Below are 22,266 nucleotides of genomic sequence, written 5' to 3' on the forward strand. Positions count from 1 at the left end.
CAGGAACAGCCCCTTCCCGCAGCTCCAGCATTCAGAGCACGGGAGTGAGCAGCCCCCCCTTTCTGATCCCGACAATCACAGCAGAGCAAACCTGGGAGGCTTCCAGGCAATGTGGGCGTTCCCTCCATCTGAAACGGGCCTTGTCCCCGCTCACCTTGGCTGGCCTTGCAGGGTCCTGCTTGCCCTGGTCCTTCTCCTTCCAACAGGCGCTCTCCTTTGTGTTCCCTCCCAGGCTGTGCACGAGATCATCAATCAGGCTTTGGAGAAGCTGGAAGAAATGCAGGTCCCGATGCCAGATTACGCCCTGAAATCAGCAGGTATTGTGAGATTGTACAAACAAACCAGTTCCAAAGTGCCTCCTGTCCCGATTGACAAGATGGGCATTGGAACATGCCCAGGGGCAGGAGAGAAGGGGTGAGAAGTCACGGGTCACCTCGTGCCCTAAAAGTGCCCCCACTGACAGAGCCTGTAACAGGCCAGACCCCATGGGAAGCACAGAAAGGCTGGTTCACATTCTTGCCTATTTCCACGGCCAAATACGACAGTTTGATGACTCACTACTGTGTGTTCCAGAGGGGTCATGCCAGCAAGACAGAGGGGAACCCACTGTAGGACATGGATGACAACTGAGAAGCCTTTTCCAAGTCAACAGTGCAATATTTCTCCTGACACTGCCTGGTGATCACGCTCATGTTTGAATTTCCAGGGGCAGCTGTCATTCAGTCCAAGACTTCTCCATCCCTCCGGGATGCCAAAGCAAAAGTCTTCCTGTATTCCCTGCCATTGATGGATTACATGAGGTCTCCTGAGCTGATTCTGGAGGTAGGAGCACCAAGAAGCAGTAACACAAAGGCTGGGAGAATGAACCACACACGCTGCTCCGAGCGTCCTTCCCACCTGTCTTTGCTCCTCGAAGCTTCTTCTCCTGCCCCTTCCCGCATGGACCTGCTCTCCGCCTGTGTCTCCCTGCTGAGTGTTTCTTGTCCTTTCAGCCGGACAATCATCCTGGCAACTGCTGGCCCTTCCCAGGGAGTCAGGGACACGTCTTCATCAAGCTGTCCGTGCCGGTCGTTCCCAGAGCCGTCACCATGGCCCATGTCTCAGGGACAGCGTTCCATGGAGAAAGCATCTCCGGAGCTCCCAAGGACTTTGCTGTCTATGTAAGTGATTTCTCTGGAGTTGGGAGCTGGGGGTTCCACAGCATTTCTGAGCAGGGAATGAAGCTGGGTCAAAGATTCTGGTGGCCTGAAGCTTCCTCCTGTCTCAGAACAAACAGGCTCCTTGGTGCTGCTTCCTTCCCATTGTATTCCTCTTTTATTCAATGTACCACTCAAAAAAAAAATCTCCTGGGGCAAGATGCTACTCCAGGAGCCACAGGGAGAAGGAGCTGGACAGTGCATGGTCCTAAGCCTTCTTGGCTTCCAGTCCCAGTGCATTTGTGATCCTCAGGTCACCTCCCTCTCACTGGGAGCGTCTGCTCCTTTTCTGACAGGCAGCCTGGACTCGTTGAGTGGGCAAGTGTGACGTGCTGCCCACCTGCAGCTTCTCGTCTTGTCCTGTGCTCATGGTCCTTGGACTCCGTAGCTGAAATAACCCCGTACTTCACCGGCTGAAGTTCAGTCTCCCATGGTGCACCAGACGCTCTGTTTTCTCCACCCATCTTTCTGTAGGGCTTCAAGGAAGAACACGAGGAGCAGGGAACGTTCCTGGGACAGTTCACTTTCCTGGCAGCGCTGAATCCCAGTCAGACCTTCCAGCTGAAGGTATGGGGACACAGAGGGAGGAGAACTGCAGGAGAGGAGGAGAAATGCGGCTGCATGGGGAGAGGCTTCCCTGCCAAAGGGTACAGGCAGCCCTGTCCTTGAGCGAGTGCCACGCTGCCTTTCTTCTGCTTTAACTTCCTGGTGGCGGATGGCTGCACTGCCATCTTCTCTTTCATTTTGGGGTTAAACTTCAGTGCTTAGAAGCGCCACAGTTGAAGCTGGAATCAGCTTGACTGTCTGGACCCCAAGTGCACACAAGCGGCCGCATCCCGTAGGATGCAGGACTGCTGGTCTGCCAGTTAGACACAGAAATACTGGGCTTCCCGAGGGTTCTGTTGGTGCTGGCAGTGAGCAGTGACAGGGAGGCCATTCTGTTTCCGTGGCTTTCTGGAGAAGGCAATGAGACATGTTGGGATAAAAGCCATTTTTGAAGCTCCCCATTGGGATTAAAAGGCATTTGGGGGCTCCCCATTGGGATTAAAGGCAGTTTTAAGGTTCCCCATTGATCCCCATTGAGCCCCATTGACTCCAATTGACCCCGATTGACTCCCATTTGTCCCCATTGACTGCCACTGACGGCCATTGACCCCCATTGACTCCCATTGACCCCCACTGACTCCCATTGATCCCCATTGAATCCGATTGATTCCCATTGACCCCCACTGACCCTCATTGACTCTCATTGATCCCCATTGACTCTCATTGATCCCCATTGACTCCCATTGACTCCCATTGACCCCCATTGACTACCATGGAACCCCATTGACCCCATTGAGAAATTTGTTGGTTTTGAGTCTTCCCAGAGCAAAAATTGTCAAATTTAAGGTGAAATTTGTCAGTTTTGAGGTGAAATTGTACACCAGCACTGGGTCTTCTGACTGTGGAAGCCTGTGCCCCAAAGCAGGCGAGAGCTTTCCGGTGTATTTGCTAAGGCACCTGGTCGCTGTTGCTTCCTTGGCTGTTCTCATGGCCCAATGAGGGAACATCTGGACCATGACAGGTCAAAAGCCCCGCGGGGCAGCAGGAAGGAAGCTGCTGGTCAAGGCCGTCGCTGCGGCACTTCTGTCAGTGCTCACGGGCCAGAGAGGAAAAGGCGACTCATTTCTTCTTGTCATTGCAGAACGAGCTCCCTGGGGTCGTGAATTACATCAGGCTGCAAGTGCTGAGCAACTGGGGCCACCCGGACTACACCTGCCTGTATCGGTTCAGGGTGCACGGTGATCCGCCCAAAGACAGGGGAGACACGGCAGTTTCATCTGTCAATAAATTCCATTAATGTTCACCCAGTCGAGTTCCCGTCTGCTTTGCCTGTGATGCTGCCTGGTCCTCCCTGAGCTCACTGGAGCTCCCCATCCTTCTCTCAACCACCAGCTTATGGGAGACTTCAGGAGTGCACAGCAAGATTGTCATTATTAGGGAAAATAAGAAAACTGAGTCACAAACCTGCAGAAAGCCTGACATGCACACACTTGCTGCGACACAGGAACATCAGCAAGGCCCTGCCTGGACACCAGAGATTAAATTAATGGACAGGTTTCCTGTGCAGGAATAAATTATGGATCGACTGAATGGAACCATCTGTTGTTACTTGTTTTCACAAGAGGCACATGGTGCTTCAGCTGCCATCTTTCAGCCTGTTGCCGATGAGAAAATGGAAGTGTGGTGTTTTGTAAGAAGGAAGCCTTAATTGGAAAGTTGGTTCATGGACTTTTTTGCCTCTCTGGGCATGTATGGACTTAATAGCCCAGGAACCGTTACAGAGTGATTAGCAAAGCAATCCCAGGACACTTAAAGATCCCATACCCACACCAGTCTGTCCTTCCTTTTGACCCCAGCTCCCCAAGGCAGGAGCAGGCAGGGCAGTCGTGCGCTCGGGCCGCACCAGGGAGGAGAGAGCAGGACCAGCGCTTGGCAGCCGGGGCTGGGAACAGCAATTTGTGCTCTGAGCTGGGGCTTAGTCCATGTGCAAGCCCAGCACGGGTCCAGATACCAAACTGAGGGTGTCGGTTCACCCCGGTGCCACACACACGGCACCTTCTTCCATCGCCTCCTCCGATGAGCTGTTTTGCAGCCCCTTCCAGCTCAGCCCAGCTCAGACACCTGCACTCTGGCTCAGGGCTGCCTGGGGCTGGTGACCCTCGGGGCAGCAGCAGGAACAGGTCTGACCCTGGTTGTGGGGCTGTCCCTGGGCTGAGCCCTCGGGCCCAGGGCTGCTGAACTGGGCCATGCTGGGGCCCAGGGTGCTGAGGTCAACAGGTCCCCCTGTCGATTTTCTCATAGATACCCACAGGGACCAAAGAGACCATAGAGACCCACAGAGAGCCATAGAGACCCACAGGGACCATAGAGACCCATAGAGACCATAGAGATCCATAGAGACTCATAGAAGCCACAGAGAGCCATAAACACCCATAGGGACCCATAGAGACCCATAGGGACCATAGAGACCCATAGAGATCCATAGAGATCCATAGAGACCATAGAGACCCATAGAGATCCGTAGAGACCCATAGAGACCATAGAGACCCACTCTGCGACTGTTGCTGTTCTCCGTGGGGCAGCGTGGTGCTCAGCAGGCACAGCCAGAGCTGTTCCTGTGCCAGGAGAGGACTTCACACAGAGCCTTGGCTGATGGGGACAGTTCCCACCAGCCGTCCCGCTCTGGAAGGTCGAGGGGACACTGACTGGTTGTCACTTGCCTTGCAGGAACAGGATTGACCAGCAGGAGGGAGGCAGGACCGGAGGGTCCATGAGGTCAGAAAGCACATCAGACAGCTGGTACAGTCATGGTGACAGCAGAGGGAGAACAGAAAGAGATGTAGTGACCTGGCTGGGCCAATGCTGCTGATGTGACACCTGCCACACAAACACAGACACAGATCCATCACCACATGATGGAGAAGGCAGACGTTAGAACACATGAAGCACCGTGGATCAGCTAGAAACCATCCAGATTACACGTGGGAAGGACGATCTACCTGGTGACAAGAACATCACCTGACAAAGGATGCAACAGGGGAGCACTGGCAAATGAAAAACTAGTTAATTTGGATTAGCAGCTGACCTAACAATATCAAAACTAAATACAAATTCTGGATGGTTCCCTATCAGCATAACAAGACATGTGCAGAAAGAACTGAACAGGAAGAATAAATAAATTGGTATAATATGTGTGAAATGTCAATGGCACAAAAATGCACCCTCCCGGTAGAAACTAAAGCTACACTATTTTTCTAAAAATGCAGTACATTTATTATAAACATTCAGCCAGGGAAAAGTTAGGGTGACCCTTCCCATTAAAAATGTTTTTATTTCATGTGGCTGTTTGATGGCGTCAGTGTGGAAAGTTTTTCTGTCCTTTTAGTCTCTGTAGACAGACAGAGGCCTCGGTGTGTCCTGAGGAGGCGGGAAAGGTGCCTGGGAGGGAGGAGAGCACGGGGAGATGGGGACAGAGGGGCAGACAGAGCAAAGAGCCGGTGCTGGCACTGAGGACACTGCTGCTGTGCAGGGGCTGCTGGGGTCACAGCCCCAGAGCAGTGACAGACATGACCGGGCCACTGGCTTGTGCTGGTCACAGTATCACACAGTATATGGTCCCTTGTGGAGCAGAAATCCCCCTGCAGCCTCTGGAGCTCCACGCAGGAGCAGGTTCGCCACCACGACGGTCCTTTCTGCACCCCTTGTTCCACCCCACGGACGTCGGGCTCAGGTCCCACACGATCCAACACGTCCTCACCAACCACCGCTCCCCTTCCCGCCCTTTGGTGTCACACACAGACAGTTGCCCGCAGTCCATGGGCCACCCCTGTGAAACGCCCATGAAATGTCACAACAGCCGCTGAGCTCCTGGAGCCTGTGGCTTTGGGCTCCGTCTGTTCCGTGGCCACTCCGGACAGCACAGGTGTCTGTTCATGGGGTCACGGGCACCAAACCCAGCTCAGGTGGGAACCGAGAGGGTCCCCTTGTGTTCAGGCCCAAAGCGCCACCTGTAGCATCTGCCCACCCCTTTGAGTGCCCAGAGCCTCCTTCCTGGGGCCAAATCCTCATGTTTAGGGTCCCAACGTGTCTTTTATCACCCATGGCCTTTGTTCAGGGCCCACAGCTTCATTTTTAGGTGGGCTTCGTTGCCTGGCAACAACCAACCAGAAGTCTATGGGGAGTCAGTGGACCCAGGACAGCCAATCACATTTGAGGAGGCGGGGTGAGTCATATGACTGATAGGTAACCAGCCAATCAAGCTTTGAGGTCTGCAGGAAAGGCGGTGAGAGTTGAAGGAGCTGAGGAGTGTTCAGGGCCGGGCTGTGCTGGCTGCACCAATCACATCTGGTGGGAGTGCAGTACATAGATGATTGACATGCAGACTGACCCATCACTTGATAGGAGGAGCCAATGGGAAATCCCAGACAGCCAACCAGAGGAAACAGGGCCTCAGGAAAGGCAGAAAATGTGGGGGGGAGTAACCCCTCAGGCAGCCAATCAGAGAGAGCATCACTTCAGAGCAGGGTGGGCCCCAAACCAGGGCAGAGCCAATCAGCTGCAGGATCAGCTCAGGGGAGGAGACTGACAGCCCTCCCGACCAATGGTGGCGCAGCCCAGGCTGAGCTTTGCCGTGGCCACCCTGGAGCTGCCCCACGGCTGAGCAGCCCCGGCCCAGCCCTGGGGCCCTTTTTCCTCCCTCTGGGGCCCTGGGGCTGTTGTTGCTGCCTCTGGCTCAGGTGTGCGTGGGCTGCTCTGGCCTTGTTCTCCTGGGCGGGGGAGGGGGCAGGGGCACTTGCTGGAGAGGAGCTGCTGGGGCTGGAGCTGGAGAGAGCAGGAGAAGGGGAAGCAGCTGGAGGGTGAAGTGCAGGGATCCCCACAGCTGCTGCTGCAGCTGCACAGAGACAGCTGCCCCTCTGGTGAGGAAGAGTCCTGTGAGCAGCCTCAGCAGAGCAGATCACAAACGTGCCCCGCAGGGTCCGTGTCAGTGAGGAAAATTACTGTACGGCCGTAGAGTGTGTGTGTGTGTGTGTGTGTGTGTGTGTGTGTGTGTGCGTGTGTGTGTGTGTGTGCGTGTGTGTGTGTGTGTGTGTGTGTGTGTGTGTGTGTGTGTGTGTGTGTCTGGGAAGCCTCGTGCGGTGAGAGCTGTTGGACACCCATGTGTTCCTTGGGTGGAGGACGGGCAAGAGACTGGAGCTACAGCAGAGGAAGGGAGGAAAGGACAGACAGACACAGACAGGAGGGCCTGAGCTCCACAATTTGCCTGGCCATGCAGAGAGCTGGAGCTCTGGTGAGTCCTGGGCCCTTGGGGTCATGTCACCTCTTCTGTGTCCCCGTCCCTCCCTGCCCGCTCCCCTTTCCTCCTGCTTCCTCTCCCTCGTTCTGCCACTCTTCCTATTTCTCGGCTGATTCTTCTTCCATCTCTGTCCACATCCCTGTCCCTATTTCCCTCTTGCTGTTCATAGAGACATAGATGTCACAAATTCACACTCATAGTCACAGAGCCACAGAGTCAAAGAATCACAGTCATAGAGTCACAGTCCCAGATGTCACAGTCACAGTCACGGATGTCACAGAGTTACAGTCACAGCCACAGGGTCAGAGTCCCAATCACAGAGTCAGAGTCAAAGAGTCACAGAGTCAAAGAGTCACACTTAGAGTCACAGAGACACAGAGTCACAGGCACAGGTTCAGAGACACAGAGTCATAGAGTCACAGTCACAGGTTCAGAGACACAGAGTCATAGTTGTGGCCACAGAGTCAGAGTCACATATGTCACAGAGTCACAGGCACAGGTTCAGAGTCACAGAGTCACAGAGTCACAGATGACAGAGTCTCAGATGTCACAGAGTCACAGAGTCACGGTCACAGGGTCAGAGTCAGAGAGTCGTAGTTGTGGTCACAGAGTCACCGTCACAGAGTCACATATGTCACAGAGTCACAGTCACAGTCCCAGAATCACAGTGTCACAATCACAGAGACAAAGTCACAGAGTCCCAGTCACACCATCACAGTAAGAATTTCACATTGTCACACAGTAACTGAGTCACAGGGTCACAAACAGAGAGCAGAATCACAAAGTCCCAGAGTCCCAGTCACATAGTCCCAGAGCCCCAGAGCCCCAGATGTCACAGAGTCACATAATCACATACTCACATAGTCACAGAGTCACAGGGATACAGTCAAAGAGTCACGGTTACACGGTCACACTCACAGAGTCACAGACAACACAGAGTCACAGACTTCACGGAGTCACAGAGTCACAATCATGGGGTCAGAGTCAAAGAGACATAGTTGTGGTCACAGAGTCACAGTCACAGAGTCACAGATGACACAGAGTCACAGATGTCACAGAGTCACAGAGTCACAATCATGGGGTCAGAGTCACAGTCATAGTTATGGTCACAGAGTCACAGAGTCACATATGTCACAGAGTCACAGTCACAGAGTCACAGTCACAGAAGACACAGAATCACAGATGTCACAGAGACACAGAGTCACAATCACAGGATTAGAATCACAGAGACATAGTTGTGGTCACAGAGTCACAAAGTCACAGAGTCACAATCATGGGGTCAGAGTCACAGAGTCATAGTTGTAGTCACAGAGTCACAGTCACAGTCACAGTCACCTGCTGATCGTCAACCATCAGCAGTCCTACAACAGAAGGGTCATCTGAAAGACCAGGCAAATCAGACAGCTGTTCAATTCTCTCAGTGTCCACAGCTGCTATACCAAATGCCCACCTATACCCTTTTGGGTCCTTAAAATACCCTCTCTTGAGGTAGTCTATGCCAAGGATGCACGGAGCATCTGGACCAGTCACAATGGGATGCCTTTGCCAGTTTTTTCCAGTTAGGCTCATTTCAGCCTCTACAACAGTCAGTTCCTGGGATCCCCCAGTCACTCCAACAATATTGATGGATTGCGTTCCTTTATAATTAGAAGGAATTATTGTGCACTGAGCACCAGTGTCCACTAAAGCTTTGTACTCCTGGGGGTGTGTTGTACCAGGCCATCGTATTTGTACAGTCCAATAAACTCTGTTATCCCTTTCCTCCACCTGGTTGGAGGCAGGGCACCTCTAATTTCTGTTTTGCACAGTCTCTGGGTGTGAATTAGAGGTTCCTTCAAAAGCATCAGAATCTCTTCTGCTCCTTTTGTAAACTGGAGCAGCCACCTTCCTAGGAGTTTTTCCTTTGATCTCACGTACTCGTGCTTGAAGTTCTGAGGTAGGTCTTCCATGCCACTTATTCATGTTTTCTCCTTGTTCATGTAGGAAGAACCACAGTGAACCTCTTTTTGTGGGCTGCCTCTGTCCTCTCTCTCGAGACTGGAAACGCCTTTTCCTAACAGCTGAAACACAGGTTTGTGCAGGTCGTGAATGGTATGTGTCTTCTCTGAGTTCTTTGATTTCTTGCAATAGCTTTTCAAACCGGTCATCAGATTTTTCACACAGTTTCTCCACAGCAGAGACACAAGCCCGTAGAGAACCAGCAAGGCTGTCCTCAAAGTTCCAGAGCTGCTCAATCACTTCAATAATACAAAATATACAAACCCAATCTTGAAAGTCTCAGCAACTGCAGAGCCGGCACCCCATGTCCTGGACTGGACTCTGCAGCCAACCGGAGCTGGATTCAGTCTGTCACTGGCCTCAGTTCGCAGGGACGACTAGCAAGGTCCTCTCCTAATGTCGGCCATAAGCAGAAGGGAAAAGGCAAAAAAAGGGACGAGATCCTCGTGATCTCCCATTTTTATATGAAGTATTCATGTGAATGGAATGTTATACACAGTTGGTCAGTTTCTTGGTCACCGGTTTCTCATCGCCACTCTCGCGAGACGTCCATCCATGCTTATCAATAAGTTTGCATTCCATTGCTATGTTTACCAAAACATGTGTCTGGTTCTCCAGGAAAATGCAGCAAATACGAAGGCTTTAGCTGACAGGCAAATTCACTAAAAGAGTAACTTGTTTTAAAAAACAACAGGACAAGTCGTTAGCAGTGCAGGTCAGAGCGGCTTCCAATCATCTCCTTCTTTAGAAGTGCTGTTTCGTCTTAAGCTTTCAGACTTTTTTTCTAATTTTTGGTGCATGCTTTCTTCTACCTCTCCCAAAATCACTGAGTCGTGTATGAACTAGTGGCACATCATGCTGGGGGATGGTGGGGACACGTTGGCCTTCCACTTAGGGTGGTGTAGATGTTGAGACTTTGGGATTTTCTTCTTTTCCTGTGCTGACATAGGACATGAAAAGAATGCCTACTTTTTCCAAGGATTTGTCTGCTCCCTAGGCTGAAACCAAACTGCATGGAGGGGGGAAGAAGTGTGCCAGGGGAGCAAAAGGAGATTGAGAGCTTGCAAGGACCTTGTTAGGGTCCACTCAGCGATGGACTCGTGATGGTTCATTTACGTTCTTCTCGAGGCACAAAATTAAGGCATCTGAAACGCCAAGGGCTTAGAATGCAATCAAACAGTGTTACTTTATGATTTTGCCCGTAAAGCGGCACGCGATAGCGAGAGAGTAAAAAAACAGGAAAGGAAAAAGAAACAGGGAAAGAAGAAGGAAAAGAGGAGAATGAGGACTGGTTTACCAGCAGATGAGTTCCAAAGGTGTCCGTCCCTCTGGGGTCCAGTCCCGTGGAGTCCTGCCGGTCCTCCATGGTGGTTTGGGATCCTCTGGTGGGGAGATCTCAATGACGTCCAGTCAGGAACCATCTTTATACTTCTTCACCCCCCCTCGCTCCCATTGTTTCAGGCCAATCTCCACCTTTGGTTCTCAATCCGGGCTTAACTGTGCAGGCTCGAAAAGTCTTTGCCTCTCTTGCCAGCGCTTGTCTGCGCCTGCGTGGCCTGCACTCAGGGCTGTCTCTCTGGTCCATTGGGTGACCTCAGGACCCTTGGCCAGCTTCTGGGCATGCTCTTTTTTGTTGTCCTTTGTTCGAGGGAGCGGGTGAGGGACAAGGTGTGACTGAGGCTGCAGGTAAGAATCCATCTTCTGGACGGCAGCGATCGTCCCTGGGTCAGAGAGACCCATCTAACAATCCCTTTTAGGAGGTGGGGGCTAGCTTGGCTGAAGCAGCAGGCAAACTCCACACAGCAGCCATTGTTAGCAGTAGCCTTCCAGGCTGGAGACCCCTGTGCAACACAATGCTTCTCCTCAGGCCTCTGTCTAAGTCACTGTCAGTCTGTGCTGGATGGCGATGTTCAGGCAGATCCTGGTTTTGGACCGACTCTTACAGACCTGGAGCAGATTCTGAGAGTTTGCTGTTCCAGAAAGGTTTGGCTGGTGCAGCAGCTGAGAGGAAATGGCCAGCTATGATGGGTCCCCAGAGCGATGCTTTGGGACCGGTGGCACGTGCATCTCCCTAAGCAGGCAGTAGAATGCACTTTGGGCCCGGTAGAAGGAAGGTGGCAGAGGCAATGCATTGGAGAGCTGGCAGGATGAAACTGGGAGTTGGATGAGGCCACCTCCTTTAGCAAGTGAGTCAGTGAACAGCTCACAAGTACTGTAAAAGCGCACCTTGGGAGAACCCTGGTTGTCACTAAAGGGGGAAACGGTAGATTCGATTGCTGAAAACGGACCGTGTGGTTTTGTGGATGTGGCTTCAGCCTTCTTCTTGGAAGGAGGCTCATACCTACTTAAGAAAACTCATGACGATCGTGTTGAAAACAAAGTATCAGTGTGGTGAGGCTGTAGAGTGGCCCTTGGTTTGTACTGCAAACAAGCTCTGAATGCGGATTCTTGCAGGTGCAGCGGAGCAGGCAGCAGCATCTGAGCAAAGCTCTGGGGGACGGGGTCCTGTGTGCTGGGGACAGCTTCCCTCGCCATTCTCTGCTCCCTCCTCCTTCAAGCAGGGGCTGCCCCACGCCGCGCACAGGCAGTCCCAGCCGGGCCCGGAGGTGGGTGTCTCCGTGGCGACCGCCGGGCTCTGTGATGTGGGCACCTCGTCATAACCAGAGGCCATTGTTACATGGGGTTGTCATAGCCAGAGGCCATTGTGACACGGGGGTCCCCGCCCTGACCGTGGGGGTATTTAAGGAGCGAGAGCCCTGGGGTGCTCACTCCCAGGAGAGCAGCTTCTCAGGAGCAGCAGCTTCTCAGGAGGCAGCATCTCCCCTGGGTGCCCGTTGCAGCTCTTTGGTAGACGAGACCCAAGATGCCCATCGACGAGGAGGCGAACGCCCACTCCCAGCCCTTGGGGCTTCCCCCCTTGCTCCACAGGCCACAGGGGAGGGACGGGACAGGGCAGGAGGGAAAGGCCGGTGGTTGGACGGGGCCGCAAGCAGCTGCTGCGGTGCCGGGACTGCCACCTCCATCCCCTGTGTCCTGCTCCTCCTCCTGCTCGGAGGTCAGACACAGCCTGGGCCAGCACAGCATCCAGAGCACCTCGGTCACCACCTCGGTGCGGGAGCGCGTCCAGGACCACCGTGAAGGTCCCCAGGAGGGGTCTGGCTGGCCTCGCAGCACCAACACCGAGGCAGCAGCAGAGGCAGAGTGCCCAGCACCTGCCCCACAGGGCCCCACAGCCTACGACGCAGCTCTGTGGGACACAGCCCAGCGCATCTTCAAGGAGAGCTTGCGCAGGGCTGTGGCTGAGATCATGGGAGCTGGCCAGGAACCGCAGGAACAGCAGGACCTGGCCCAGCGCATGGATGTGGAGGATGAGAACAACAAAGAGGGGTGCGAAGGCGGAGACATCTTCATCCCCAGCATCTGGATCAACCCCTTGTTCCAGGAGCACCTCCAGGACACCCCTGCAGGTCCCCAGGAGGGGTCTGGCTTGCCCAGCTGCACAGACACGGAGGCGGCAGCAGAGGCAGAGCGCCTGGAACCTGTCCAGCAGAGCCCTGCAGAGGACGATGTGGACCTGTCTGACATTGTGGAGCACATCATCAGTGAGGCCGTGCACAGGGCTGAGGCTGAGATCCAGGGACCTGGCCAGCAAGCGGTGGAACAGCGGGACCTGGCCCAATGCGTGGATGTTCCAGTGGCAGCACCAGCACCTGCAGGACTTGAAGCCACTGAGGCTCGTTTGGCAGGAGACAATGAGGGACAGGCCAGCACAGCCCCTCTCGTCCCAGCTGCAAAGGACGAAGAAGAGAACACAGTTTCTCCAATGTCTGCAGAGCATGGAGGAGAGACCAGCACAGACATGGCCTGCCCAGCGCAGGGCCCAGCTCCACGGCGACGGCCTTCCCGGTTCCGGAGGGCGCTGCGGGCTCTGCGCAGGGCTTTCCGCTGCAGCTGCACCGCGGGACAGCAAGAGGAGTAGAGCCCGGCTGCCAGCGCCACGCGGGTGCCTGCGCAGCGTCCACGCCAGGGATGGGTGCATGGACAGTGACCGCGGGATTCACCTGCCCTGAGGACATGGTGCTGCCAGCCTCTGCTCGGCCTTGGATTGTTTTTAGAAATCATTAAAGCCAATTAAAAAAATGACAGTTTTCCCCCTGTGCTCATCTGTTCCTGCTCCACCTCGGGACAAAGAAGGCTGCAGGAAATCTCTGTCCTCGGGGTGTCCCGGCATTGGTTGCGGGAAGCCCTGGGCTGGTGCTGCCGCAAGCCGGCGGTTTGGCCGGATCCCCCTCAAGCTCCCTTCCCACCTGCCTGTCTCCAATTCCAGTCAAGGACTTGGAACATTTGCGATCTACTGCCGACTTGGCCTGGTTGACCTGCACCGTACGGCATCCCCTTCGTCTCACAAGGAACCTCCCCATTGCGGGGGTGTTTCGGAGCACCTACATGAGCTGATACCGTTGAGACCCTCCAAACCCACACGTGGTCCCTCGCCTCCACTGAGGGTCTTCCAAGTCAGGAAGAGGTGGCTGCTCGCTCCCTTGCTGGAAATCTGAGCCATGATCCATCTCTGCACAAGGCTCTGATGCACAAGGCTTCCAGCGTCACGAGAGCACGTTCAGGCCTGAGAGACCGGGGAGAAGCGCCGCAAACAGTGCTGGTCTTGACAAGAAATCCACCCGCTCAGAGCTTCGTCTCAGATGCGAGTTACTCTGCCCTGGGTTTTTCTGGGGCCCAAAAATGGAGGGAGGCTCAGGTATAAACCCAGTTAGCCAAGAGCCGCAGCAGCTGCTGATCCCTGTGTGGCGCATTGCAAACCAGCCAGGGCTGTCTGTGGCTGCTGCATGCCCCGGGCTGCAGCCTTCGCAGCATCCTCCTCTTCCCCAGCACCCCCATGCACTGCACAGAACCAGAGCTGATTGCAATGACTGGGTCAGCACCGGGCAGCAGCAGCATCTCTCTTCCCAGCCTCCAGCTGCCGAGTTGCCCTGCGGGGAATTTCTGCCTGGGAAGGGCACAGTTGATTGCGATCGGCCGGGGGCTCAGGACAAAGCACAGCACCGCCACGTCCCCGGAGCAGAGCCCTTCTTTTCCTGGCTTGGACTGGAGTATTCCTCCTGCTCACAGCGCGGTCCTTCTCTGGGATAAGGTGACGCCAGTGCTTTCAGGGAAATTGGAACGTCATGATGGAGTGGACGTGAAACAGCCACACTTCCCAAAAAAGCCAAAGGAGTAAAATCGACATGGAACAAAGCAAGTAACTTGCCACAGCTGTCCAACCTGCACTCCTCAGGCGGGAGGTGACCGGCGACATGTTCTGGTGCTGCGGGGCTGTGCCGCAACAAGTCAGTTGGGGCCGTGGCCAGAAAGGTAGTGATGTACATCTAGAGATGCCCATATCGTTTTGTGGGAAGCATCTGTTTCCTCGGCATGATTTTGGAAGACTTTTGACACACGGGACTTGCTGGGCCCCAAATCACAGCTGCGTTGACTCCTCTAAGCCTCCCAGCTCCGATTCAGCAGGTGCCCAGTTCAAGGTGTTGACACAGCAATGTGTACTTCTCTTGAATCTGTATTATATGTTCTCTCTGAAATCAACACTGCCTTCCTCGGAGCAATCTGGGTCCCAATGTAGGCTACTAAGCCATTGGACTTGTTAACAGTAGTTTACCAACAGTAATTTGCCAACAGGAGGAGTTCTTGCTAAATTAACAGCAAAAGCCATGCTGAAAAGTGCAAGGGAGCAATCAGGGAGGGCTGGAGTCGTGCTCGGGAGCTGTGTCCGTGCATGAAGGTTTACGTGTCTCGCTGGATAGTGCCCAGAGAGTTGGTCTGATCACGCTGCAGAGCTCCAGGAGACATCAATCTGTTTGCTTCTTTCCTACACCAAGCTTTAAAGGCTGGTTTGGATAGTCCAATGGGATTCAAACGTAACGTTCCTCCAAGAAGGCCTTGGGTAACTCATTTCCCAAAATTCAAACTTCTTTTCCCAGGGAGGCTGAATTTCCTCCATAGCAATCAAATGATCAGGTTTTGCACAGAACAGCTGCTGTGGTTCCAAGCGTCTTTATTTTGTCTATGCTGCCTTAAAGAAGCAGGCTGTTCTGCCTTTTGCTTTTGGCGATGGAAGTCGGGAATGGCCAGCGCTGTGCTTCATGTCAGGATGGTTTCGTTCTCGTCTTATTGAAACGTTTGCTGGATGCAAAGAAAAGAACAACACCTCCGTCTCTTCCAGGGCCCTGCTCTTTAGTCCGCTCTCAACATCACCGGCAAAGAGCTGCGGCTTCTCTTCTGCACTGGATGTTTGGACATCTCTTTGCTAGAGGGACAAGGTCCCTTCGATCAAGAGACTGAAGCAGAAGCATCAGAAATTGACATTCCTCCAAGTTTTCCCCCAGTGCCTCAAGTTCCAAAGCAAAGAGAAGGGCATGGCGATGGTGCCATTTTCTACCTCAGGGATAAAGTCATGGCAGGAATCGTAGTATGGAACATCTTCTACAGGATGCCTATTGGCGGCAAGGTCAGTGCAGGACTGGTGTGCTGAACAGTGAGTCTTGCTTAGATTGGGGATATTCTTGTGGAAAAATCCATCTGCCCATTTAAAATGATGAAAAAGAGATGGAGATGCTCTGTGTGCGTTGGGACGAGACTTGCAAGAAACTTGTAGGTTGGTTGTGCTTTAGTTGTGTCGAGGGTTAAGATTGCGGGGTGACAATAAAACCCTGGCAGATGTATTGTTAAACTCCTCTCCCCCACGCACTTCCCCCTTGTGCCCCTCCCTCTCCACTTTTCCCACTCAGCACAGGCGATCGGGAGGGAAAGAAGGACAGGGAGAAGAGAGGTGGAAAAATGAACAATGTCTTACTAATGCTACTAATAAGAATAGAGAAAATAATTGAAAATATACAAAACCAATCTTGAAAGTCTCAGCAACTGCAGAGCCGGCACCCCATGTCCTGGACTGGACTCTGCAGCCAACCGGAGCTGGATTCGGTCTGTCACTGGCCTCAGTTCGCAGGGACGACTTGCAAGGTCCTCTCCTAATGTCGGTCATAAGCAGAAGGGAAAAGGCAAAAAAAGGGGCGAGATCCTCGTGATTTCCCACTTTTTTATGAAGTATTCATGTGAATGGAATGTTATACACAGTTGGTCAGTTTCTTGGTCACCGGTTTCTCGTCGCCACTCTTGCGAGATGTCCATCCGTGCTTATCAATAAGTTTGCATTCCATTGCTATATTTACCAAAACATGTGTCTGGTGCTCCAGGAAAATGCAGCTAGTATGAAAGCTTTAGCTGACAGGCAAATTCACTAAAAGAGTAACTTGTTTTAAAAAACAACAGGACAAGTCGTTAGCAGTGCAGGTCAGAGCGGCTTCCAATCATCTCCTTCTTTAGAAGTGCTATTTCGTCTTAAGCTTTCAGACTTTTTTTCTAATTTTTGGTGCATGCTTTCTTCTACCTCTCCCAAAATCACTGAGTCGTGTATGAACTAGTGGCACATCATGCTGGGGGATGGTGGGGACACGTTGGCCTTCCACTTAGGGTGGTGTAGATGTTGAGACTTTGGGATTTTCTTCTTTTCCTGTGCTGACATAGGACATGAAAAGAATGCCTACTTTTTCCAAGGATTTGTCTGCTCCCTAGGCTGAAACCAAACTGCATGGAGGGGGGAAGAAGTGTGCCAGGGGAGCAAAAGGAGATTGAGAGCTTGCAAGGACCTTGTTAGGGTCCACTCAGCGATGGACTCGTGATGGTTCATTTACGTTCTTCTCGAGGCACAAAATTAAGGCATCTGAAACGCCAAGGGCTTAGAATGCAATCAAACAGTGTTACTTTATTATTTTGCCTGTAAAGCGGCACGCGATGGCGAGAGAGTAAGAAAACAGGAAAGGAAAAAGAAACAGGGAAAGAAGAAGGAAAAGAGGGGAATGAGGACTGGTTTACCAGCAGATGAGTTCCAAAGGTGTCCGTCCCTCTGGGGTCCAGTCCCGTGGAGTCCTGCCGGTCCTCCATGGTGGTTTGGGATCCTCTGGTGGGGAGATCTCAATGACGTCCAGTCAGGAACCATCTTTATACTTCTTCACCCCCCCTCGCTCCCATTGTTTCAGGCCAATCTCCACCTTTGGTTCTCAATCCGGGCTTAACTGTGCAGGCTCGAAAAGTCTTTGCCTCTCTTGCCAGCGCTTGTCTGCGCCTGCGTGGCCTGCACTCAGGGCTATCTGTCTGGTCCATTGGGTGACCTCAGGACCCTTGGCGAGCTTCTGGGCATGCTCTTTTTTGTTGTCCTTTGTTCGAGGGAGCGGGTGAGGGACAAGGTGTGACTGAGGCTGCAGGTAAGAATCCATCTTCTGGACGGCAGCGATTGTCCCTGGGTCAGAGAGACCCATCTAACAATCCCTTTTAGGAGCTGGGGGCTAGCTTGGCTGAAGCAGCAGGCAAACTCCACACAGCAGCCATTGTTAGCAGTAGCCTTCCAGGCTGGAGACCCCTGTGCAACACAATGCTTCTCCTCAGGCCTCTGTCTAAGTCACTGTCAGTCTGTGCTGGATGGCGATGTTCAGGCAGATCCTGGTTTTGGACCGACTCTTACAGACCTGGAGCAGATTCTGAGAGTTTGCTGTTCCAGAAAGGTTTGGCTGGTGCAGCAGCTGAGAGGAAATGGCCAGCTATGATGGGTCCCCAGAGTGATGCTTTGGGACCGGTGGCACGTGCATCTCCCTAACCAGGCAGTAGAATGCACTTTGGGCCCGGTAGAAGGAAGGTGGCAGAGGCAATGCATTGGAGAGCTGGCAGGATGAAACTGGGAGCTGGATGAGGCCACCTCCTTTAGCAAGTGAGTCAGTGAACAGCTCACAAGTACTGTAAAAGCGCACCTTGGGAGAACCCTGGTTGTCACGAAAGGGGAAACGGTAGATTCTATTGCTGGAAACAGACTGTGTGGTTTTGTGAACGTAGCTTCAGCCTTTTTCTTCAAGGTGGCTCATACCTACTTAAGAAAACTCATGACGATCGTGTTGAAAACAAAGTATCAGTGTGGTGAGGCTGTAGAGTGGCCCTTGGTTTGTACTGCAAACAAGCTCTGAATGCGGATTCTTGCAGGTGCAGCGGAGCAGGCAGCAGCATCTGAGCAAAGCTCTGGGGGACGGGGTCCTGTGTGCTGGGGACAGCTTCCCTCGCCATTCTCTGCTCCCTCCTCCTTCAAGCAGGGGCTGCCCCACGCCGCGCACAGGCAGTCCCAGCCGGGCCCGCAGGTGGGTGTCTCCGTGGCGACCGCCGGGCTCTGTGATGTGGGCACCTCGTCATAACCAGAGGCCATTGTTACATGGGGTTGTCATAGCCAGAGGCCATTGTGACACGGGGGTCCCCGCCCTGACCGTGGGGGTATTTAAGGAGCGAGAGCCCTGGGGTGCTCACTCCCAGGAGAGCAGCTTCTCAGGAGCAGCAGCTTCTCAGGAGGCAGCATCTCCCCTGGGTGCCCGTTGCAGCTCTTTGGTAGACGAGACCCAAGATGCCCATCGACGAGGAGGCGAACGCCCACTCCCAGCCCTTTGGGCTTCCCCCCTTGCTCCACAGGCCACAGGGGAGGGACGGGACAGGGCAGGAGGGAAAGGCCGGTGGTTGGACGGGGCCGCAAGCAGCTGCTGCAGTGCCGGGACTGCCACCTCCATCCCCTGTGTCCTGCTCCTCCTCCTGCTCGGAGGTCAGACACAGCCTGGGCCAGCACAGCATCCAGAGCACCTCGGTCACCACCTCGGTGCGGGAGCGCGTCCAGGACCACCGTGAAGGTCCCCAGGAGGGGTCTGGCTGGCCTCGCAGCACCAACACCGAGGCAGCAGCAGAGGCAGAGTGCCCAGCACCTGCCCCACAGGGCCCCACAGCCTACGACGCAGCTCTGTGGGACACAGCCCAGCGCATCTTCAAGGAGAGCTTGCGCAGGGCTGTGGCTGAGATCATGGGAGCTGGCCAGGAACCGCAGGAACAGCAGGACCTGGCCCAGCGCATGGATGTGGAGGATGAGAACAACAAAGAGGGGTGCGAAGGCGGAGACATCTTCATCCCCAGCATCTGGATCAACCCCTTGTTCCAGGAGCACCTCCAGGACACCCCTGCAGGTCCCCAGGAGGGGTCTGGCTTGCCCAGCTGCACAGACACGGAGGCGGCAGCAGAGGCAGAGCGCCTGGAACCTGTCCAGCAGAGCCCTGCAGAGGACGATGTGGACCTGTCTGACATTGTGGAGCACATCATCAGTGAGGCCGTGCACAGGGCTGAGGCTGAGATCCAGGGACCTGGCCAGCAAGCGGTGGAACAGCGGGACCTGGCCCAATGCGTGGATGTTCCAGTGGCAGCACCAGCACCTGCAGGACTTGAAGCCACTGAGGCTCGTTTGGCAGGAGACAATGAGGGACAGGCCAGCACAGCCCCTCTCGTCCCAGCTGCAAAGGACGAAGAAGAGAACACAGTTTCTCCAATGTCTGCAGAGCATGGAGGAGAGACCAGCACAGACATGGCCTGCCCAGCGCAGGGCCCAGCTCCACGGCGACGGCCTTCCCGGTTCCGGAGGGCGCTGCGGGCTCTGCGCAGGGCTTTCCGCTGCAGCTGCACCGCGGGACAGCAAGAGGAGTAGAGCCCGGCTGCCAGCGCCACGCGGGTGCCTGCGCAGCGTCCACGCCAGGGATGGGTGCATGGACAGTGACCGCGGGATTCACCTGCCCTGAGGACATGGTGCTGCCAGCCTCTGCTCGGCCTTGCATTGTTTTTAGAAATCATTAAAGCCAATTAAAAAAATGACAGTTTTCCCCTGTGCTCATCTGTTCCTGCTCCACCTCGGGACAAAGAAGGCTGCAGGAAATCTCTGTCCTCGGGGTGTCCCGGCATTGGTTGCGGGAAGCCCTGGGCTGGTGCTGCCGCAAGCCGGCGGTTTGGCTGGATCCCCCTCAAGCTCCCTTCCCACCCGCCTGTCTCCAATTCGAGTCATGGGTGTGGAACATTTGCGATCTACTGCCGACTTGGCCTGGTTGACCTGCACCGTACGGCATCCCCTTCGTCTCACAAGGAACCTCCCCATTGCGGGGGTGTTTCGGAGCACCTCCATGAGCCAATTGCCCCTCCATTTTTAAGTCCCTCGCCTCCACGTTGCTGGTGCTCTTCCATCAACGGCAGCAAGTGCAGCACTGTACCCTGTTAGTGAGTCCGTCCCGGCAATGCATAATCTTGGCTTTCGTTTCAGTCCCACCATCAGGGCATTCCCACTGCCCTTGGTCTCTCCTTTCACAGCCATGTCAATAACTTGCCAGGAGCAATCACAAGCCTTGTGTCTCTCATTCTCTGGACCACCACACAGCTCGGGGATGCCAGCAGCCCCTTCCCTTAGGGACTGCTGCATGGCAGGGTGCTGAGCTCTTTCATGGATTCTCTGAATTAGTTTCACTTGTTTTTCTTCACAGCTGATGAGAATTTTCTCTGTACAGCCCATCCAGGGTCCCTTGCCCTAGAGACTGGAGGTCGTAGGTGTGCTCTGCTTCCCCTAGCCCAGCTGTGGGGCCCAGGAACAGCTGCACTGTGTGTCCTTCTGCACTTGCCTGACTTTTTTTCCTCCAAAGCTCAGCTGTTTGCCCCTCTCCCACAGGCTCTAGTTCCTGGAGGCTCTGCACTCCAGGTGGAGCAGCAGCAGCTGGGTGTTGACAGAGGGTAACGTGTGGCCCTTCTTTAGCTTATCAGGCGGCCCTGATTGCTTGTCTCCAGGCTGGTGGGGCCGTGACTGCTGCCCTGGGAACTGCTCACTGCCACGCTCTGACTCCTGCCTCGACACCAGCTTGCTGCCATGTCGTGCTTGCTGCCTGCAGCCCTTCTTGCTGCCTCGCCGTCGTGCCTGCCTTGTTTGCTGCCTCACTGTTTCCATCTCTTTTACCCACCTATTCTGTGTATTGATGCTCCTCTCAGATTCTTCAGCAGGGGACACAGAATCACAGAATCGACTGGGTTGGAAAAGACCTCAGAGATCATCGAGTCCAACCCTTGGTCCAACTCTAGTCCGTTCATTAGATCATGGCACTAAGTGCCATGTCCAATCTCAGTTTAAAAACCTCCAGGGACGGCGAGTCCAGCACCTCCCTGGGCAGCCATTCCAATGCCTGACCACTCTCTCTGTAAAGAATTTCTTTCTAATATCCAGCCTAAATTTCCCCTGGCAGAGTTTAAGCCCATGCCCCCTTGTTCTATTGCTAACTGCCTGGGAGAAGAGACCAATCCCCACCTGGCTATAACTTCCCTTCAGGTAGTTCTAGAGAGTGCTGAGCTCACCTCTAAGCCTCCTCTTCTCTAGACTAAACAACCCCAGCTCCCTCAGCCTCTCCCCATAGGTCTTATGCTCAAGTCCCTTCACCAGTCTTGTTGCTCTTCTCTGGACTCGCTCCAGCACTTCAATGTCTTTCCTGAACTGAGGGGCCCAGAACTGAACACAATACTCCAGGTGTGGCCTCACCAATGCAGAGTACAGGGGAAGGATCACTTCCCTTGTCCTGCTGACCACGCTATTTTTGATACAGGACAGGATACCATTGGCCTTCTTGGCCACCTGGGCACACTGATGGCTCATGTTGAGCTTCCTGTCCATGAGTCCCCCCAGGTCCCTTTCTGTCTGACTGCTCTCCAGCCACTCTGCGCCCAGCCTGTAGCGCTGCAGGGGGTTGTTGTGACCAAAGTGCAGCACCCGGCACTTGGCCTTATTGAACTTCATCCCATTGGAATCAGCCCATTTTTCCAGTCTGTCCAGATCCCTCTGCAGAGCCCTCCTGCCTTCCAGCAGGTCGACACTCCCTCCCAACTTGGTGTCATCAGCAAATTTGCTGATGATGGTCTCAATCCCCTCATCTAAATCGTCAATAAAGATGTTAAATAGGACTGGACCCAACACCGACCCCTGGGGAACACCACTAGTGACCGGCTGCCAGCTAGATGCAGCCCCATTCACCAGCACTCTCTGGGCCTGGCCCTCCAGCCAGTTCTTAACCCAGCGTAGAGTACACTTGTCCAAGCCATGGGCTACCAGCTTTTGCAGGAGTATATTATGGGAGATAGTGTCAAAGGCCTTGCTGAAGTCCAGATAGACCACATCCACGGCTTTCCCCTCATCCACCAGGTGAGTTACCTGATCATAAAAGGAGATCAGGTTGGTCAGACAGGACCTGCCTCTCCTAAACCCATGCTGGCTGGGTCTGATCCCTTGTCCATCCT

Source organism: Streptopelia decaocto (genome assembly GCF_964273445.1).
Source record: "Streptopelia decaocto genome assembly, contig: HAP1_SCAFFOLD_107, whole genome shotgun sequence".
Classification (NCBI taxonomy): domain Eukaryota; kingdom Metazoa; phylum Chordata; class Aves; order Columbiformes; family Columbidae; genus Streptopelia; species Streptopelia decaocto.